Source organism: Trachypithecus francoisi, unplaced genomic scaffold, assembly GCF_009764315.1.
Source record: "Trachypithecus francoisi isolate TF-2019V2 unplaced genomic scaffold, Tfra_2.0 Lachesis_group2, whole genome shotgun sequence".
Taxonomy (NCBI): Eukaryota; Metazoa; Chordata; class Mammalia; order Primates; family Cercopithecidae; genus Trachypithecus; species Trachypithecus francoisi.
Window position 1 is genome coordinate 58,111,743 of NW_022681465.1, and position 18,543 is coordinate 58,130,285.

The window sequence follows — 18,543 nt, forward strand, 5'->3', positions numbered from 1 at the left end:
AAATATGCATATTTCTGGTTAACAATCATATCACCCTAAATATTGGAAGAAAAAAGTCAGAATAAGTTAAAATTCCAAAATTGTTTTTGGTATAACAATTTTCACACATATTCACATATACTTTAACAGGAAGTGTTTTTAATTCATTCTAACCCTATGAGTTTTTCATTTGCAAATAAATTTGAGTCCTTTCAGCCTTGACTTAAATTGTGGATAAAATAGCTCTGTGCAACACAGAATCAAAGGCTTTTAAAAGGTTTAGAATATTTTGAGATAGAAAATAATTCATGCAAAACATTGTGATGAGGTAAGTATAAAGAATGTGAAACCATACAGATTAATTTTCCTTTGAAATACAAATTGAATATGACACTATGAGAAAAGTCACTTGGAAGAAGAGAAGTGGATCACAGAGTATGAAAAAGTTTTTTGAAATACTGTTTATATATTACTTTTAATAAGATAACTGAAATAAACTTACTTTAACATGTATTTTGTTTTAATGTTTATTAATCACAATAAAATGATCATTTCTTTTTATGACATAAATCATGTTTCTTAAATAATTTCAATTTATTCTGCAAACTTTGTATTTTTTTCTTTCTTTCTTTCTTTCTTTCTTTCTTTCTTTCTTTCTTTCTTTCTATTATTATTATTATTTTTTGAGATGAAGTTTCCCTCTGTCACCCAGGCTAGAGTGCAGTGGCATGACCTCAGCTCACTGCAAACTCCGCTTCCCGGATTCACACCATTCTCCTGACTCAGCCTCCCGAGTAGCTGGGATTACAGGTGCCCCCATCACGCTCTGCTATTTTTTTTTTTTTTTTTTTTTTTTGTATTTTTAGTAGAGATGGGGTTTCACTGTGTTAGCCAGGATGGTCTCCATCTCCTGACCTCATGATCTGCCCTTCTTGGTCTCCCAAAGTGCTGGGATTACAGGCATGAGCCACCTCGCCTGGTCCAAACTTTTAAATATTGTCTACAATTGGCATAATCCTTAGACCCCAAGCTTTGCTCGTGTTTTCTCTATGTAAATAGAGAAGACAAAGTAAAAATAAAATAGCTTGGACACATACAGGATTCAACGTGGTAAGATGGTTCATTGGTAATAAAGTCAGAGACAAAGATCCTTCCACCTTCCTCTGCCGAATGATACTTTTGTCTTCCTTAAAACATGTCTGATATGGTTTGGATCTGTGTCCTCACCCACATCGCAGTTGTAATTCTCAGTGTTGGAAATGGGGCCTAGTAGGTGGAGATTGGATTATGCGGGCAGTTTCTCATGAATGGTTTAGCACATCTTCCTTGATACTGTTGTTGTGATAGTGAGTTCTCATGAGATCTGCTCGTGAGACCTCCCACCAGGTGAGATGCCTCATTCCTTCTTTGCCTTCTGCTATGACTGGAAGCTTCCTGAGGCCTCCCCAGAAGCAGAAGCTGCTACACTTCCTGTACAGCCTACAGAACCATGAGCCAATTCAAGCTCTTTTCTTTATAAACTACCCAGTCTCAGGTATTTATTTATAGCAATGCAAGAACTAGGGATTAATACAAATATCCCTCCCCACCCATATTAAATATACTCGTTTCTTTAATATTAGAGAAGAGGGATCCTCCACAAATCAGATGTACTACTCAGCTGTATGCAAACGCCTGTACCTATATTCCTTCTTCGCCATCCCCCACAAACAAATATCCTTGAAAGATGTATAAAACTCATCACCTACACTTTCTCCTTATTCCACTGCAGGCTCACTTCTGCCCCACAGTCTTCATCAAAACTTAGGTTTACACAGATTTTCAATGACAAGTCACTTACTGTACAATCTTCGATTCTGAAGATACTTTCATCAGCATCCCCTATGTAATGATATTTCTTAGATTTTGGTTCTAAACTCTCTTCTGTACTCCGCCATAATCTCATCCATTTTCACATCTTCAAAAATCATCTGTATATTATGACTTGTAAATCAGTGCTCTCTGAGAATTTGTTCTTGAGATTTTTCCATATCTAACTCATAATTAAATATACATTTTAGCTATATTTGGGGGTATCTTGAAATAAAACTTACTAAAACTAAATTTTGATTCCTCCATCCAGACAAGTAAGCATTGGATGCATATATTATTTATACATTTTGTAACCCAATACCTAGCATTGAATCTGACACATAATTTTAACTCAAAAGCTATTTGTTATAAATTTTTATTTTGCTTCACAATCTAACATTTTATTTATCAAATACCTGTACTTGAAGCTATGTAGTAACCTAAAGCATAACCTTCAGTTTTAACTTACTATAGCCAACTGTGGAAAGTGTCCTCTGGATTATTTTGAATAAAATTTGAAGACATTTGGTCAATATGTGTTTGTTAGTTGTTGCTTTAAAGAAGTCTACAGAATATAATCGAATCTATAGTCATAAACATTAATGGAAATATAGTGTAAAGCAAACATTTAATTGTTCATGTATATTATTTCATTGATTTTGTTTTCAAGAGAAGTGGTTTAATTCAAAACATTTATATATATAAAAAATGTATAATTTTATTTTATGCCATTGTTCAATATAAAATCCTGGATTTTAGACTAATTTTAATATTTCATTATTAAGGTTTAAATTATATATAAAGCATTGTATCCCTCTGATACATACAGTTGGCTAAAATATGTCATATTAGACTTTTCTAATGGTGCTAAAATATGGTAGCATAGGGGATCTCATCTTAGCATTTTGTCAAGTCATTTAAAATGCATGGTGATGCAATTATAACAACTAATAAACCAAGTCTACTAATCCCATATTCTTACAAAGACAAAAGAATGTAACATTTTAAACTAAAATTATCATATCAGTAATATTTGAAACTGTGCTTCCTCTGGCTTTAAACACCAGTTTTACCTGGCATTTGTTTAATTGTTTTTAGACAAATTTTGAGAAAGTACTTGTATTTCTATCTTAACATACAAATTGATAAAATATACATTATATCAAATGGCTTAAAACAGACTTTCTACGAAAATGTTGATACATTTTACTATATTTTCATTATATTTGACAGTTACCATCAGAAAAATATTTTGACTGATTTTAAGAACAAGTTCCATTTAAAAGTTTTGAGATAATTGAGACAACTCTTTGATGTTTGATTTTCTATCTTTCCACAAAGTTGATATTCATGGCTACATATATATGTTGATAATAGATTAGTTTTTCTTACATAACTTCTTACAAGATAGTTGTACAATGTATGCAGTCTAAGCTTTTTTCAATGACTTGTATACAGCAGTTTCTTTGGAAGACACTAGTAATAGCTTCCTTTTTTGCCTTGAATTCTGACAGTATTTAATATTAGTAATTTTCAAGCAGTTTCATGGTTAACTAATTCAGAAAATTATTTGAAATATCTTTTTTTCAAAACAAATCTATTGTAAGCTTAGTTATATTTTAATTCGGACTATTTATTATGCTATGCTTTTTGAATTAGATAACTACAATATTGGGCACATGTTTGCTTGGACACTTTGCTTAAACAAAGGTGAAAGTAAATATGAAAGAATTAGAAAAGTGGGTCTAGACATAGCTATGAATTTTTTATCCACAAATATTTGTAAATATGTTCACAGGTAATTTGATTTGTTGTTACTATACATTTCTCGTTTTTGAAACAAGGTCTGTCTCTGTTAACCAGACTGAAGTGCTGTGGCATGAACACAGCTCACTGGAAACTCAACCTTTAGGGCTCAAGTGATTCTGCTGCCTCAGCCTCCCAAATAGATGAGACCACAGGTGTGCATCACCACTTCATCATACTCTGCTAACTTTTATTTGTTTATTTTGTAGAGATGGGTCTCACTCTGTTGCCTAGGCTGGTTTTCAAACACCTGGGCTCAAGCAATTCTCCTGCCTTGGCCTCCTTTCAAAGTGTTGGGATTGCAGGCTTGAGCCACCACACCCAGCCCTACACATTTCAATGAGAAATTAACTCTACATTTTGTTCCAATACCTATTCAAGTAATCAATCTGCATTTTCAAAAGGAACATCAAACAATCAAATAAACACAAAGAAAAGTGAACTGTAACACAATTAATGAAAAAATATCTCCACCAAACATCTTTTCAGTATATCCACAAACATTATTCTCTCCTTCATAACACAAACACACAGAAATGCTAGATTACAACATAAATAATGATTAATTCAGGAGAAAATAAATTATTGCCTTAGAGAAATAAATATAATTCAATTATAAAGAAAGTGCACTGTTTAGTAATTGATTTAAAACTGATCAGAAGTTGCTTAGCACATAGAAGTTATGTGAGAATGTTGAACAACTGTCCAAAAGCTCCACAGCTCCATGAAATTTTCAAATTTTCCTTATTTTATTGAGTTCAGTTTTTGAGAAAATGATTTTATAGTTTAATATTTTACATCTACTTCTCTTTCTCTCTCTCTCTCCCCCTTTCTCTTAAAAGACACACACGTGTAAATGTACATGTAAGGAGCATATATATATATACACACACACACACACACACACACACAGGATAAAACAGTAGATTTGCTATTGTATAATTAGAGTTGTTTTAGGGAGTAATCTATATATCCAATTGATAGATGTATAAAACACTTATTAGATTCTGGTATCAACCAAGTTGATACTCTGTCATGACTACTGTTAAGAAAATCTATGTAAACATAGTAATACATATCTTAAAAGAGGATCTTTACCAAAATCATTTCATATAATTATAGAAGATATCGGCAGTTTCAAATAGACAACCTAGTTACCTAGGTGCTGTTTTAAGTTCTGAAACCTGAAAGCTTGGGCATGTTAAGAAATGCAGAAGTCATCTTTGTAACTAGCTAGACATAAGCACAAATACATCATATGGGAATGTATATTCCTGCCAGTGTTATATTTAATGGTACTTGAATATTTTGTTATTCTCAATTTCTCACAAATATGTTTTAAAAATTTTTCTAAAGATAGTTAATTCATATTTTTGAACTTTTTCCTTATATCCCAACATCACAATCTCTACCTCAGTCCTAAGATATATATAAATATCTATTATTAAAAAGTATCAGTTGAGGCCAGGTGTGGTGGCTCACGCCTGTAATCCCAGCACTTTTGGGAGGCAGAGGCGGGTGGATCACTTGAGGTCAGGAGTTCGAGAGCAACCTGGCCAACATGGCAAAACCCCATCTCTACTAAAAAATACAAAAATTAGCGGGTGTGATGGTATGTACTTGTAATCCTAGCTACTTGGGAGACTGAGGGAGGAGAATTGCTTGAACCTGGGAGCTGGAGGTTGCAATGAGTCGAGATTGTGCCACTGCACTCCAGCCTGGGTGAAAAAGTGAGACTTCATCTCCAAAAAAAAAAAAAATGTAGGTTGAATATATGCTCTCCTATTCTATATTTTCTATGTATATTTTGAAAACATGAGTTCCCTTCTACAAGTTCTCAAAATTAAGGTGTAATACACAGTAACAAAGGGATACAATTGTAGCATAGAATTCTCTATAGACTTAGTATTTTTTAAATGTTGTCCCTACTCACTAAGGCAAATTTACCATTTCATTCGCATGTATGACATTATCTTTAGATGACCCTTTAAAAGATATGGTAAATTATATTTTAGTGGAAACTTTTAAAATTATACTCTAAAAATAAACTCCCAAAGTAAATGATCTCTTTAAATACCCATCAGTGATTCTGATAACTTTTAATTATTAGTCAAGAATTTTATATTCTCTGACCTCATTTAACAGATCCTTGCTTTCCATCAAAAGTGGGATCTTTTCCAGTCACTAACTTCAAAACTTTAACTTGCTTTGCATTTTTTTCAATGATTAGTTTATCTTATTCAATGATAATCTACATCTCACTTATTAAATAATTTGTATTATGTTTTTCAAATTTAAATTATACTGCTTGTGTTTCTAGTATGAACTATCTGGTAATCTTCTGAGTTAGAAACATGATTATCTGGCTACATTTTCCTTAGAGCAATCTTCTGTTGAATGTCAAGAAAAATTATATACAAAGTAAAATGTAATACAGGGTATTAATAAGTAATCTCTATTCCCATTTCCAGTGTTTTGCAATATCTTAAAAAAAATGACCTCACTGATCACACATGTGCTTAGAATTTCTGACACACTTTGAGAATTATCAAAGATAAAAACACACATATTTTGTATTTCTTCAGAATTTCTGAGTTTCAATACAGTAAATATGTTTTAATCTTTGAACATTTGTAAAAATAAAAGATATTATGGAGGGCAAAGAGATGTATAGGTGGCCCTTAAACTCATATCTATAATCTTATGGCAGCTTAAACTACCATGCTAAAATTTACAGAGGATATTATTTATTAGGATGTAAGGTAGTTTTGCATATTCTGTAGTTTAAAAAAATGGGAAAAAGGAGAACTAACTGAAACCTGTTGACTAGTCTTCAAAATGTGGACGTTATTTTCACACACTGAAAAGATAGGAAACACATTTCAGGTATGTGAAACAGCACACATGAACCATTCATTGCATGTGAAAAAATGCAGAAAGAGAGACCTTATTTTAGCAGATATTCCACTCCAGGAAATAATAGAAGAAAAGGTTGTGTAAGTGGAGTGGGACTAGGTTATAGAGGAAAGGACTTGAGGTTCAGATAGAAAAGTCAAAGGTGCTTTTGCAAGAAACAGAAAATTATTGAAATATGTTAATTCTGACATTCTTTATAAGTTTGTCTAAATGGCAAAAAGCTGGAGTTTCCAGGTATTCCAATATTCTAGGTAGTTGAGTTCTTGCCTTGGAAAAGCAGCTATATATAGGTAGATAAAATAAATGTAAATATACACTGCAATGCAAAAATGCATGTTCACATCTGTGTGTCTGTTTGTGAGTGTGTGTGCACATGCTTTCATAGATGTGTCACCTGGTTTCTAATTGAATAAAAGAAGTAGAAAAGGGATAGGAAAGAAGAGTAGTTTCCACATTTAACACCATGTGACTGGATGTATACTCAGGTCTAGGATAGAAATAAAGAAGTTTTGAATGATAGTTCCTATCTTGGAACAGAGAATTGCAAGTCAGTATAGTTTGAGATTGATTCTGAACTGACTACAATGTATTTATGAAACACTCCTTCCATAAACTTGCTTAAAATTACTTTTTTTCCGAACACATTTAATTATTAACCCTTCTTTCCTGGATTATCTGTTTTCAGCTGAGCTTCTTCCATGCTCCACTAGACCATTTCTTGCATCACAGTGGAGAGTCGAAGAATTCCATCTCTTGGAATCACTTTCAAGCAGATGTCTCACTTGGATTCAGCCAATGGGATTCAATAAACAGAGATTTAGAAGTCAGAAGAAAACAAGACTTCAGTACAGCTACAGCAAGATGCACAGGCATTTGGCAGACATGACGTTGGCAGCAGCATCCAAGTGAGTTCCTGTGAATCATCCGCTTTGAGAATTCAAGCAACTAGTGCCATTACAGGTGGCTTTCTCACATTCTTGAATTTTTAGATCTCTGAGGCTAGTTAACAATTTATTTGACATACACAAACCCAACTTTTCAAGGGAAATAAAAGTATCCAATTCTCTGCATTGAATTTTTTTCCTACACGAAATAAATGCTTAGGATGTTTTAGATTTTGACTTTGTTTTTGTTTTTATTATTTTAGAAAAGCCTGAGTAACACATCATCTTTTAAAAATTTTTATTTTATTGTGCTAAACACACAGTATGAGCTCCACCCTCTTAACAAATTTTAGTGTACAATACATTATTGTCAACTACAGGTACAATGTTATGAAGTAGATCGCTAGAGCTGAATCATCTTGATAACTGAAACTTTATGTTCATTGATTAGCAACTCCCCGTTTTTTTCTCCACCCAGCTTCTGTCAGCCACCATTCCATGCTTTGATTCTATGGTTTTGACTATTTTCAATGTTTTCTCTAAGTAAAATCATGGAGTATTTGTCCTTCTCTGACTGGATTATTTTACTTAGCATAATCTCCTCCAGCTTCGTTTATGTTGTCACATATTGCCAAATTTCCTTTTTTGTATGGCTAACAATATTCCATTGTATGTATATACCATATTATCTTTATGTGCTAATCCGTTAATAGACATTTAGGTTGTTTCCACCTCTTATCTCTTGTGAATAGTACCACAATGACTATAGAAGTGTTAATAAATATAGAAGTGTTAATGTATCTTCAAGATTCTGATGCCAATTTTTTAGATATATACCCATAAGTGGAATTGCTGGATCATATGATAGTTCTATTTTCAATTTTTTGAGCAGCTCCCACAATGTTTTTTATAGTGGCTCATCATTTTGTATTCCCACCAACAGTGCATGAGAGTTCCAGTTTCTCCACGTCCTCAATACTTGTATTTTTCATTTTTGATAATAGCTATCCTAACAAATGTGAAGTGACATCTAATTGTGGTTTTGATTTGCATTTCCCTGATGACTAGTAACGTTAACATCTTTTTATATACTTCTTGACCATTCATATGTCTTCTTTAAAGTAATATCTATTCAAGTCCCTAGCCCATTTTTAAATTGTATTATTAGGGTTTTTGGTTTATCTTGTTTTGTTATGTCTTGTTTGTTTGTTTGTTTTTGCAATCGAGTTGTAGGAGTTCATTATATATTTTGGAAATCAACCCTTTATAAGGTATATGGTTTACAAATATTTTCTCCCAATCTGTAGTTTACCTTTTCATTCTGTTTTTCCTTTGCTGTGCAGAAGCTTTTCCATTTGGCACAGTTACACTCATCTATTGATGTTTTAGTTGCCCGCACATTTGTGTCACATTTATTAATTCAAACTTAATAAAGAAGGTGAAAGATTTGTACACTGAAAACTACAAAACATGAATGAAAATGTTGAGTAAGACACAAATAAATGGAAAGACATCCCATATTCATAAATTGGAAGTCTTAATGTTGTTTAAATGTCCATACTATCAAAACAGTATATAGATTCAATGTAATGCCTAATAAAATTCCAATGGTATTTTTTATAGAAATAGGAAAAGCAACACTAAAATGTATATGGAACCACAGATTGACAAAAACAGTAGAATAAATTTTGGGAAATAAGAGTAAAGCTGGAGGCATCACAATATATTTGTATTATATACATCACAATATATTTCAAAGTATGTCATAAAGCCATACTCATTAAAACAAAGTTTTTACAATGTATCAGCCCTAATTGAGCTGAGACCAGGGACTAGACAACTAAGGACAACTGTGTGTCCAAGGCCTGCCAAGTTTCTTCAAATTAGCCAATCCACAGGGAGCCTAGGAAACCTAGCTATGCTTACCGTATTTGCTGTACATAAACATTCCCTTATAGCTCCAGTTTGCTGCTATGCTTCATGGAGGGCACCTCTGTGTGGCCTTGCCAGGTAACTTTTTTCCTTGGGGTTGTAAATAACGAAATATCCTGCCTTTCATTTTTTTTTTTGGTTGTTTTGTTTTGTTTTGAGATGATCGCCCAGGCTGGAGTGCAATGGTGCGATCTCGGCTCACTGCAACCTCTGCCTCCCGAGTTCAAGCGATTCTCCTGCCTCAGTCTCCTGACTAGCTGGGATTGCAGGCGCAAGCCACCATGTCCAGCTAATTTTTGTATTTTCAGTAGAGACAGGGTTTCACCATGTTGGCCAGACTGGTCTCGAGCTCCTGGCCTCAGATGATCTACTGCCTCGGCCTCCCAAAGTTTTAGAATGAAAGGCCTGAGTCACCGCGCCCATGCCCGGCCTCTGCCTTTCTTTTATCTTAAGTGTCATTGTGTTGTAACCTTCCATCGCAAGAATCTTTAAATCTTATAAATAAAAAAGGGAGGCAACTTGATGCATACCAAATGCGGACAATGAGCAGCATATGCTAACAGAACGAAAGTTCTAGTCCCACAGATTAACATGATAGTAGAGATGAGGTGGAAATTTATGGTGACATAATATGCAGTCTTTAATCAATACTGATTCAGAGCCAAAAAAGGACAAGATATAATTAGATGTCTATATGATATTGATTATTCAAAGGAAAAAGGAGTTTGGAATATGAAATGCAGTGGCTATCAAGTGTGTTAAGAAAGAAATTCTATCCACACATAAGGATCAAGAGACATCAAGATCTGGTTGCTGGAATGGCAATAACTGACTAGAAATTTTATCACGAATTCTCAAATTAATCTCAGACAACAGCAGTTTGTGGGATATCTGTTTTGACATATACCAATTAAAACTTTGCTATGAAAATGGCATCCGATATTCTGAAATTCTAGATGATTTTTTTTTCAACAAACATTCTCATCCACAGAGATTACAATCTCTCACAAAGGAATGAATCATATTATTGCAGACTTAAATTTGAACCTTGATTCTTCCCCTAATTCAGGGGATCCTTTGTCCCCTTTTCAAGGTTTCAAAGATTTTAGTCTACAAAGGCATTAGAGTAGTGTATAAGTCGCTCCTCTCTGGTCATACATACAATGGTCTGCTATAGAAATTAGTTTGGTGTTTTTGTTTTTAATAGATTATTTACTTAATCATCATTTTACTTAAATCTGAGCAGTAAATTAGAAGCAAATATACTTGCTACTGCCCTACCACTAATGTCTATTTTTATGCATTTTTTTCCTTTCTTCTCATTTTCCCAGGGATGTTTTCCCTTAATTGTTTTACAAGTATTACTATTAGTTTAGTCACTCATTCCAAATCTCATTCTATAGCAACTGCTGCATGTTCTTTGCCTTCATAAGAACAATCTTTATGTAAAATTATAAATGAGCTGTTGGTCTATCTCTGAGATTTTCTTCTGCCTTTAGAACACATTTTTTAGATCGTAAATTGATTGCAATCACCAAGTTTGAAAATAGGTGTTTCTTAAAGTAGATATTTCTGATATTTAATTTTATACAAGAGGTGATTTCCAAACAGAACTGTGTTGTTTATATGTATTTCATCTGCATTAGAAATGCAGCAACCATTCCTCTAAAAAAAAAAAAAAGAAAGAAAAAAAGAAAAGAAAAGAAAAAAAAAGAACCCAGCATTTTACCTTTACAGAATGGAGAATACATGCTTAAAATCTACAGATCCAGCAACGTTAGCCAACTGCAGAAGTCTCTTTGCTTCCCAGTCCCGTCTCTGAGCATAGTGAAGCCTCAAGAGCTGTAGAGTGATTTTTCGCTTTCCCCATTGCATAGCAAATACCAATTATTTTTAATTGGTCCAGTACTCTTGGAAACTATGCTCTTTTCATCCATATTGTCCATATTTGATTTTGTTTGTATTATATTCATAATAGTTATTTTAAATTCCTTTTACCTTAACCCTAATATTTGGACATTTGTCAGTGTTCCTCTATGCACCATTTTGATTACTGTCCACATCTTGCATTTTAGATGTAGCCTGAATTTTATTTCATTTTGTATAAAATAACCATTGAGAATGTCAATGATGTCAATGTCACACAAAGGGGGTTAACTGTATCAGCATTGGAAGAGCTAAACTTTTCAGTCCAATCAGTTAATAAACTATGTTGGTCCTGAGTTTACAAGGTTGAAGTAAACATTCCACAAGGGGAAGAAACAGAATAATAAAAGTATAAAATAATTATTTGCAGAAATCTAGAGAAATATATTTCATCATAAAAAATGAAGTGAAGAATTTCCTGGGGAAATTTATTTTAGCAGAATTGACCCCATTCAACATAGAAAACTTAAAGCAATTTTAATAGAAACATTTTAAAAAGTTACCACCAATTATCCCCTCCAAGAGGATCTGTATAATCCTTGAATATAGACAAATGCTTTCTAACAATATATCAAAATCCAGAGGCATTAAAAATAAATAGTTATAAATTAGACAATAAGAATGTTATAAATAAAACAAAAATAAGCAAACTGAAAGATATATAATAAACTGGGGAGAAAATATTTGTTACATGTTTCACATGTACATGAATAGTACATGCTATTCTTTAAAGTCTTTTGAAGTTTTGAGGAAAAGATAGAAAAAAAGTATAAAAGACAAGAAGTACAAATTCACCCCCAATAAAGTAGTTAGGGGTGTGTGTGTGTGATTTTCTAGCATCCTGCCATGACCCAATAGGCAGAGATGAAATCTATGGAAAGAAATATTTCAAACACAACAATGCATGTGAATTTTGCCCAACGGTATGGAATAAAATCATGAGAATACCTGAAAAGTTTTTGAGTTTGCTTGTACTGACTAAAGTGGTGCTAACCTGAACTAAAAGGGCTTGAGACACTTTACAAGTTAAAAATCATCCTTGCTGCCTGTTCCAGATTTCTACTGTTAAGAGATTGACTGAAAGTTTAAAGTTTAAAGGACATATTTCCTAACACAATTTTCACAACTGGTTAAGAAGGATGATGGGAAAAATAATGATCACTATCCTATAGAACATAGCCAAGGCTCATCATGTACAATCAAGTGGGGAAGCATGCCCAGGTTACAGAGCAAAAGCCTAACCACAGTACACATCTTACCACTGGTGTAGAAGACCTGGCAAAAATCGCCTGGTGAGATTGAAAAGTTTCTATGAAGCAATATCTCCACGTACCTCCCATTCTTCTATGTTTCATATAGGAGTGTTTATTGCCATTGTTTGCCAATGTTTGTTGATTGTTGAGGCTGATACATTGTCCTTTTAGTTCACAGATCCCCCAAATCAAGAGAACTCACTTATGAAATAGATGTAGATGACACATTCCTGGACTATTACCTTGAAGTGATGAATGAAAATATTGGGGTTTCTGGAATAAGGATAAGACTCTTTTGCAATGTGAGAGAGACATGAATAATTGCAGCTAAAGTCTGACTATGTTACACAAAAGTCATCAATTTTCACTCTTCCCCACAATCATATTTGTCTTGTAACACTGCAGTGCCCATTCATTCTGACTTTGTCCGGGTTTCATGACCTGCTTTGGTAGATAGATTATTGACCAGTTACGAGGCTAGCAGAAGCTTTAAAAAGGGGTTTTCGCATTCCTGCTTGTGCCCTTACTTTCTGCCAATCCTATGAGATGAGCATTTTCAAGATAGCCTTGTGGTTTCAGGAAGGCAGAAGAGAGACACATGGAACAGAATTGAGTTACCTCAGTTATTCACCAACCTAGATCATTTGTCAGCCCATCATTTCCTAGATTTAAGTAAATCCATCTAAAATTAGCAAAGGCACGTAGCTGACCTCCATAGATGTGTTTTCAGTATATGCTTATTTTCTTAAGCACCTCAGATGTTAACACTATTTTTAAATGAATCATCACCATGTATTTATGAACAGGGCCATTCTGTTCTTACGTCAAATCATATAATGCTATTTGCAAAGTTACTAAGTGCTAATGTCATGATTTCACATCTGAGCATACATAAACAGTTTAATTCTGAACTACTTTATGTGTTTTATTTCATTTTAAATTACCTCATGTCATATATTGACTATCGTGAAGAACCAATATTTTAAATGACTGCTAGTTTTTAGATAGTTTTGATCTTGCCATTTAAGTGTACAAAGTAATGAATTTTAAATAGGAAAAAAAGCTACCCGAGCATGAAACTATTTAGCAATATGTTTAATAACTATGGATATTTTGTTTCTTAGGAAAGGTCATTTGAGGATAAATACCATATTTTTAAAAGTGTGGCTATGTTGAAACAAAATCAATTTTAAGTGATTTATCATATAATAATAAAAGTCCATGTTTATACTCATTATTATCATTATCAATTAATTTAGTTATGTCTGTGTAATTCTTATTTTTAACTATGACTGTCTTTTCAGACAATTAACATTTTTCTGCATACTTATGTATGAGCTATGAAACAAACTTTTTCAATTTTATATTAAAACGTGCATTACTTTAGTGACAATTTGGTGTGCTACATTTGGGGTATAAGACATATTTTCTATGTTTGCACTTAATTAATGAACATTGTTACGCATTTTTATTCTGCCTTTTGCATTACATTAGAGCAAAGATTAATATCATATTTGTCACATACTTCCCGCAAACCAAGCGCATGCTAAAAATAGGCACAATGGAGAATATCTTTTCTGTCATCATGCCTTACAATTTCTGCTTTCACCACAAAGTTCATTCTTATTTTTCCATGAGAAGTTTTAAGTTTCCTTTCTTTCTGTTCCCATGTCTGCCATGGAACACTGATACAGGCCACATCAGCAATTCTGCTTTCATGAATATCAAACTGAGAAGAAGACATCAGCTTCTATGTTCACAAAAGCCCTCACACCAAAAAAAGGCCCATGTCAAATTCTCTGAAGGACTTCCTCTCTAAGTAAGGTCCCACAGCTGGAATCAATTATTTAGGTGACTATACATCAAGCAGCAGAGAAGGAGCACTAGTATCCCCTTCTTTAGACATGAAAAAATGATGCTGGTGGTTTTCCTGAGCAGTTCCTAGGTGCTGCACACAACATTCCACCAAAAAGCAACTCTGAGTCCGATGATTATTTTCTGTCTCATCCTTCTCCTAAGCTCTTTGCTTACATGGACAGAAAGGGAAAATAGGTTGAAAGTTGTGAGTCACAGCATCAGTCAAATTGGTAAATAAACCTTGGAGAAAGTGTCTCATATCATTGTCTCACTTGAGGACAGGAGGTATGTCTTCTGCCCTCAGCTTTGTATCCTAATTGCCATCTTGGAGGCAATAAGAAAATTCATTCACCATCCACAGTTATGTAAAAACCTAAAATTCCGTGCAATGTTTATTTAAAAATAAGATGGGTGCTGATATTAAGGTATTTCTAAATACAAATGTTATATCCATCTAAAAAGAAATAGAATAAAATCAGGTATTAAGGTGAAGTAATATGTAAAATGACAGAGTATTAGTTATCTATTGATACTATAACAAATTACCACAAATTTAATTGCTTAAAACAAGGTAAATTTATTATCTTACAGGTGTGTACATTAGAAGTCTTAACACAGATCTCACTGGGCTAAAATCAACAAATAGGTAGAGCTGCATCCCTTTCTGGAGGGAGACTGTAAGGGGTAATCCATGTATTTGCCTTTTTCAGTTTCCTGAGGCCACCAATATTCCTTTTGGCCCCAGGCTCCCCTCCATTATCCTCAAAACCAGTGATTAATAGTTAATACATCTTAGGCCAGGTGTGATGGTTCACACATATAATCCCAGCACGTTGGGAGGACAAAGAGGACAGATTCGTTAAGACCACCCTGGATAACATGGAGGAACCCAGGCTATACAAAAAATACAAAAATAAGCCAGGCGGGGTGGGGTATGTCATAGCTACTCAGGAGGCTGAGGCAGGAGGATCACTTGAGCCCTGGAGGTCAAGGCTACAATGAGCCATAGTCATGCCACTGCCCTCCAGCCTGGGGGACAGAGTCTCAAAAAATGATTTAATATTATATTGAGACCCTGTCTCAAAAAATAATTTAATAATAATAATAATAAGTCTCACTGATTTCCGCTCATAGTGACACCCCTCTGACCACTGCAGGAAATTGTTCTCTAGTATTAAGGAGTCATGTGATTAGATTGAACCCACCTGGGTAATCCCAGGTAATCTCTCCTTCTCGAAGACCTTAACCTTACTTACATTTACTAAGTCCCTTTTGACATGAAAGATAATATATTCACAGGTTCTAGAAATTAGGGCATTGACATTTGAGGTAAAAGGGATATTCTGCCTCCTGGACAGTTAAAGGAAGCACTGGTTTTCCACTGGAAATATCAAAATATACTAGAAAGCTTTTTTTAAAAAAAAATATGATGTATCAAGGGGCAGGCTCTCTCCCCAGAACTATTGACTTAGGATCTTTAGTGGTGAGACCTTACATGCTCATTTCAAATATTTCTGAGAATCTGCTAATTCCTAAGTGTGGATAAAGAAAATATTACAATGTTTAAATGAAGATAATGACTTTACAATAAAATATATAATACATATATCACATTATTTTACTCAAAATATTTTTCTACTCTAATTTAAATTACTACAGAAATATCATATGATGTGTCCACACATGCGCATGCTTGCACATACATATAAATATTTCCCTAAACTTAACATATGTGGATCGATTTTCAAATATAAATGCAAAGATACAAATTTATCACATGTTTAAAGATCTGCACATATAGCAAAGGCTGTTCTGGCAATCTAAGAGAAATGTGGACTTAAAGGTTACCAGATACAAAAATACAGTTAAACATGAGCAATCAGTTCTAGTGTTTTTATTTATTTATTTATACTGTAAGTTCTAGGGTACATGTGCACAACGTGCAGGTTTGTTACATATGTATACATGTGCCATGTTGGTGTGCTGCACCCATTAACTCATCATTTACATCAGGTATGTCTCCTAATGCTATCCTTCCCACCTCCCCCCACTCCATGACAGGCTCCGGTGTGTGATGTTCCCCACCCTGTGTCCAAGTGTTCTCATTGTTCAATTACAGCACTAAAGGGTGACTATAATTAACATCAATTCAATGCATAATTTCAAAGAGCTAGAAAAGCAGATGTTTGTTTGTTTGTTTACTTGTTCTGGAGACAGAATCTCACTCTGTCACTCAGGCAGAAATGCAGTGGCACAATCATAGCTCACTGAAGTCTCGACCTCTCAGGCCCAAGTGATCCTCCTACTTCTGCCACCTGAGTAGCTGGGACTACATGTGCATGCCACCACACCCAGCCAATGTTTATATGTTTTGTAGAGACAGAGATTTGCCATGTTGCCCAGGCTTGCTTCGAAAGCCTGAACTAAAGCGATCTAACCTCCTGAGCCTTCCAAAATATTAGAAAAGCAGATTTTTAAATGTTTCCAGAACAAAGAAATGTTAGATAGCTGAGGTGATGGATATGCTAATTACCCTCATTATACATTGCATACATGTATAGAAATAACAGACTGTATCCCATAAATATTTAAAATTATTATGTCAATTGAAAATAATAACAAAAGCAAAAATGTGAGTACTAAAAAGAAATGAACTATCATTACATACTAAAAAAAAGAAAAGGAAGAAAGTAGAAAAACAGAGGAAATTTGGACTTGCTAGTGAGTATAGACGAAATGTTAACATCATACCCTTCCAGAAACCCTTTCAGAAAGATTATGTGCAAAAGGACTTCTATTTTTTTCATAGAGATATAAAGGAAGAATTGGATCTGATGACACCCATAGTAAGAACTGATGAAGAATATGTGTGTAAATGATTAGTTAATGGGTGTGGCACACCAACATGGCACATGTATACATACGTAACAAACTTGCACGTTGTTCACATGCACCCCAGAACATAAAGTATAATTAAAAAAAAAAAAAGAAGAATACGTGTGTGGAGGCAGTGGGGGGAGGTGTGATAAAGTCTGTTTCACTTCTATGTTATAGAGATGAACATTTGAGCTCATTTTAGCCCTGATAAAGACAGATGTCATGGGCAAAAGATAAAAAAATTTGAGGGACAGTGGAACAGGGATATTGTTGTGTGCTGCATCTGATATTGTTTGGATGTTTGTCTCTTCCAAATCTTATATTCAGACGTGATTTCCAGTGTTGGAGGTGGGTCCTAGTAAGAGGTGATTGGATCATCACTGTGGATCCCTCATGAATGATTCAAAATATCCATTTGGCAATCTCCCTCAGTTAGTTCATGTGAGATCTGGTTGTTTAAAAGAGTCTGGAAAGTCTTCCTGTCTCTGGCTCCTGCTCTCGTCATGTGACGTGCCTACTACCTTCCTCCTTCCATCATGACTATAAGCTTCCTGAGGCCTCACTGGAAGCAGATGCTGATGTCATGCTTCCCGTGCAGACAATAGAACTGTGAGGCAATTAAATCTATTTTCTTTATAAACTACCTAGCCTCGGGTGATTCTTTATAGCAGTGCAAGAATGCCCTAACACTCTATCTTTAGGAAAAATGGCCATGTTTAAATACTACCTTCAGGACTAATAGCTATGGAGCACTAAGTACCTTACATAACTTTAGTTGATATCTTATTTTTTGCATCTGGAAATTGAATAATAGCACATATTGTAGTAGAAGCTGCTCGCTAATGTGCAGTCTCAACAGTTAGAAAGACTGACTCTTGGCCGGGCGCAGTGACTTATACCTGTAATACCAGTACTTTGGGAGGCCGAAGTGGGTGGATCACCTGAGGTCAGGAGTTTGACACCAGCCTGGCCAACATGGTGAAACCCTGTTTCTACTAAAAGTACAAAAATTATCAAGGTGAGGTGGCAGGCACTTGTAATCCCAGCTACTCAGGAGACTGAGGCAGGATAATCACTTGAACCCGGGAGATGGAGGTTGCATTGAACTGAGATTGTGCCATTGCACTCCAGTCTAGGAGACAAGAGCAAGACTCTGCTAAAAAAAAAAAAAAAAGGAAAAGAAAAAAAAAAAAGAGTGATTCTTTTTTCACCTTGAAGAACAAAAATAAACTGGAAGAAAAAACTTAGTGTTCAAACAGCCA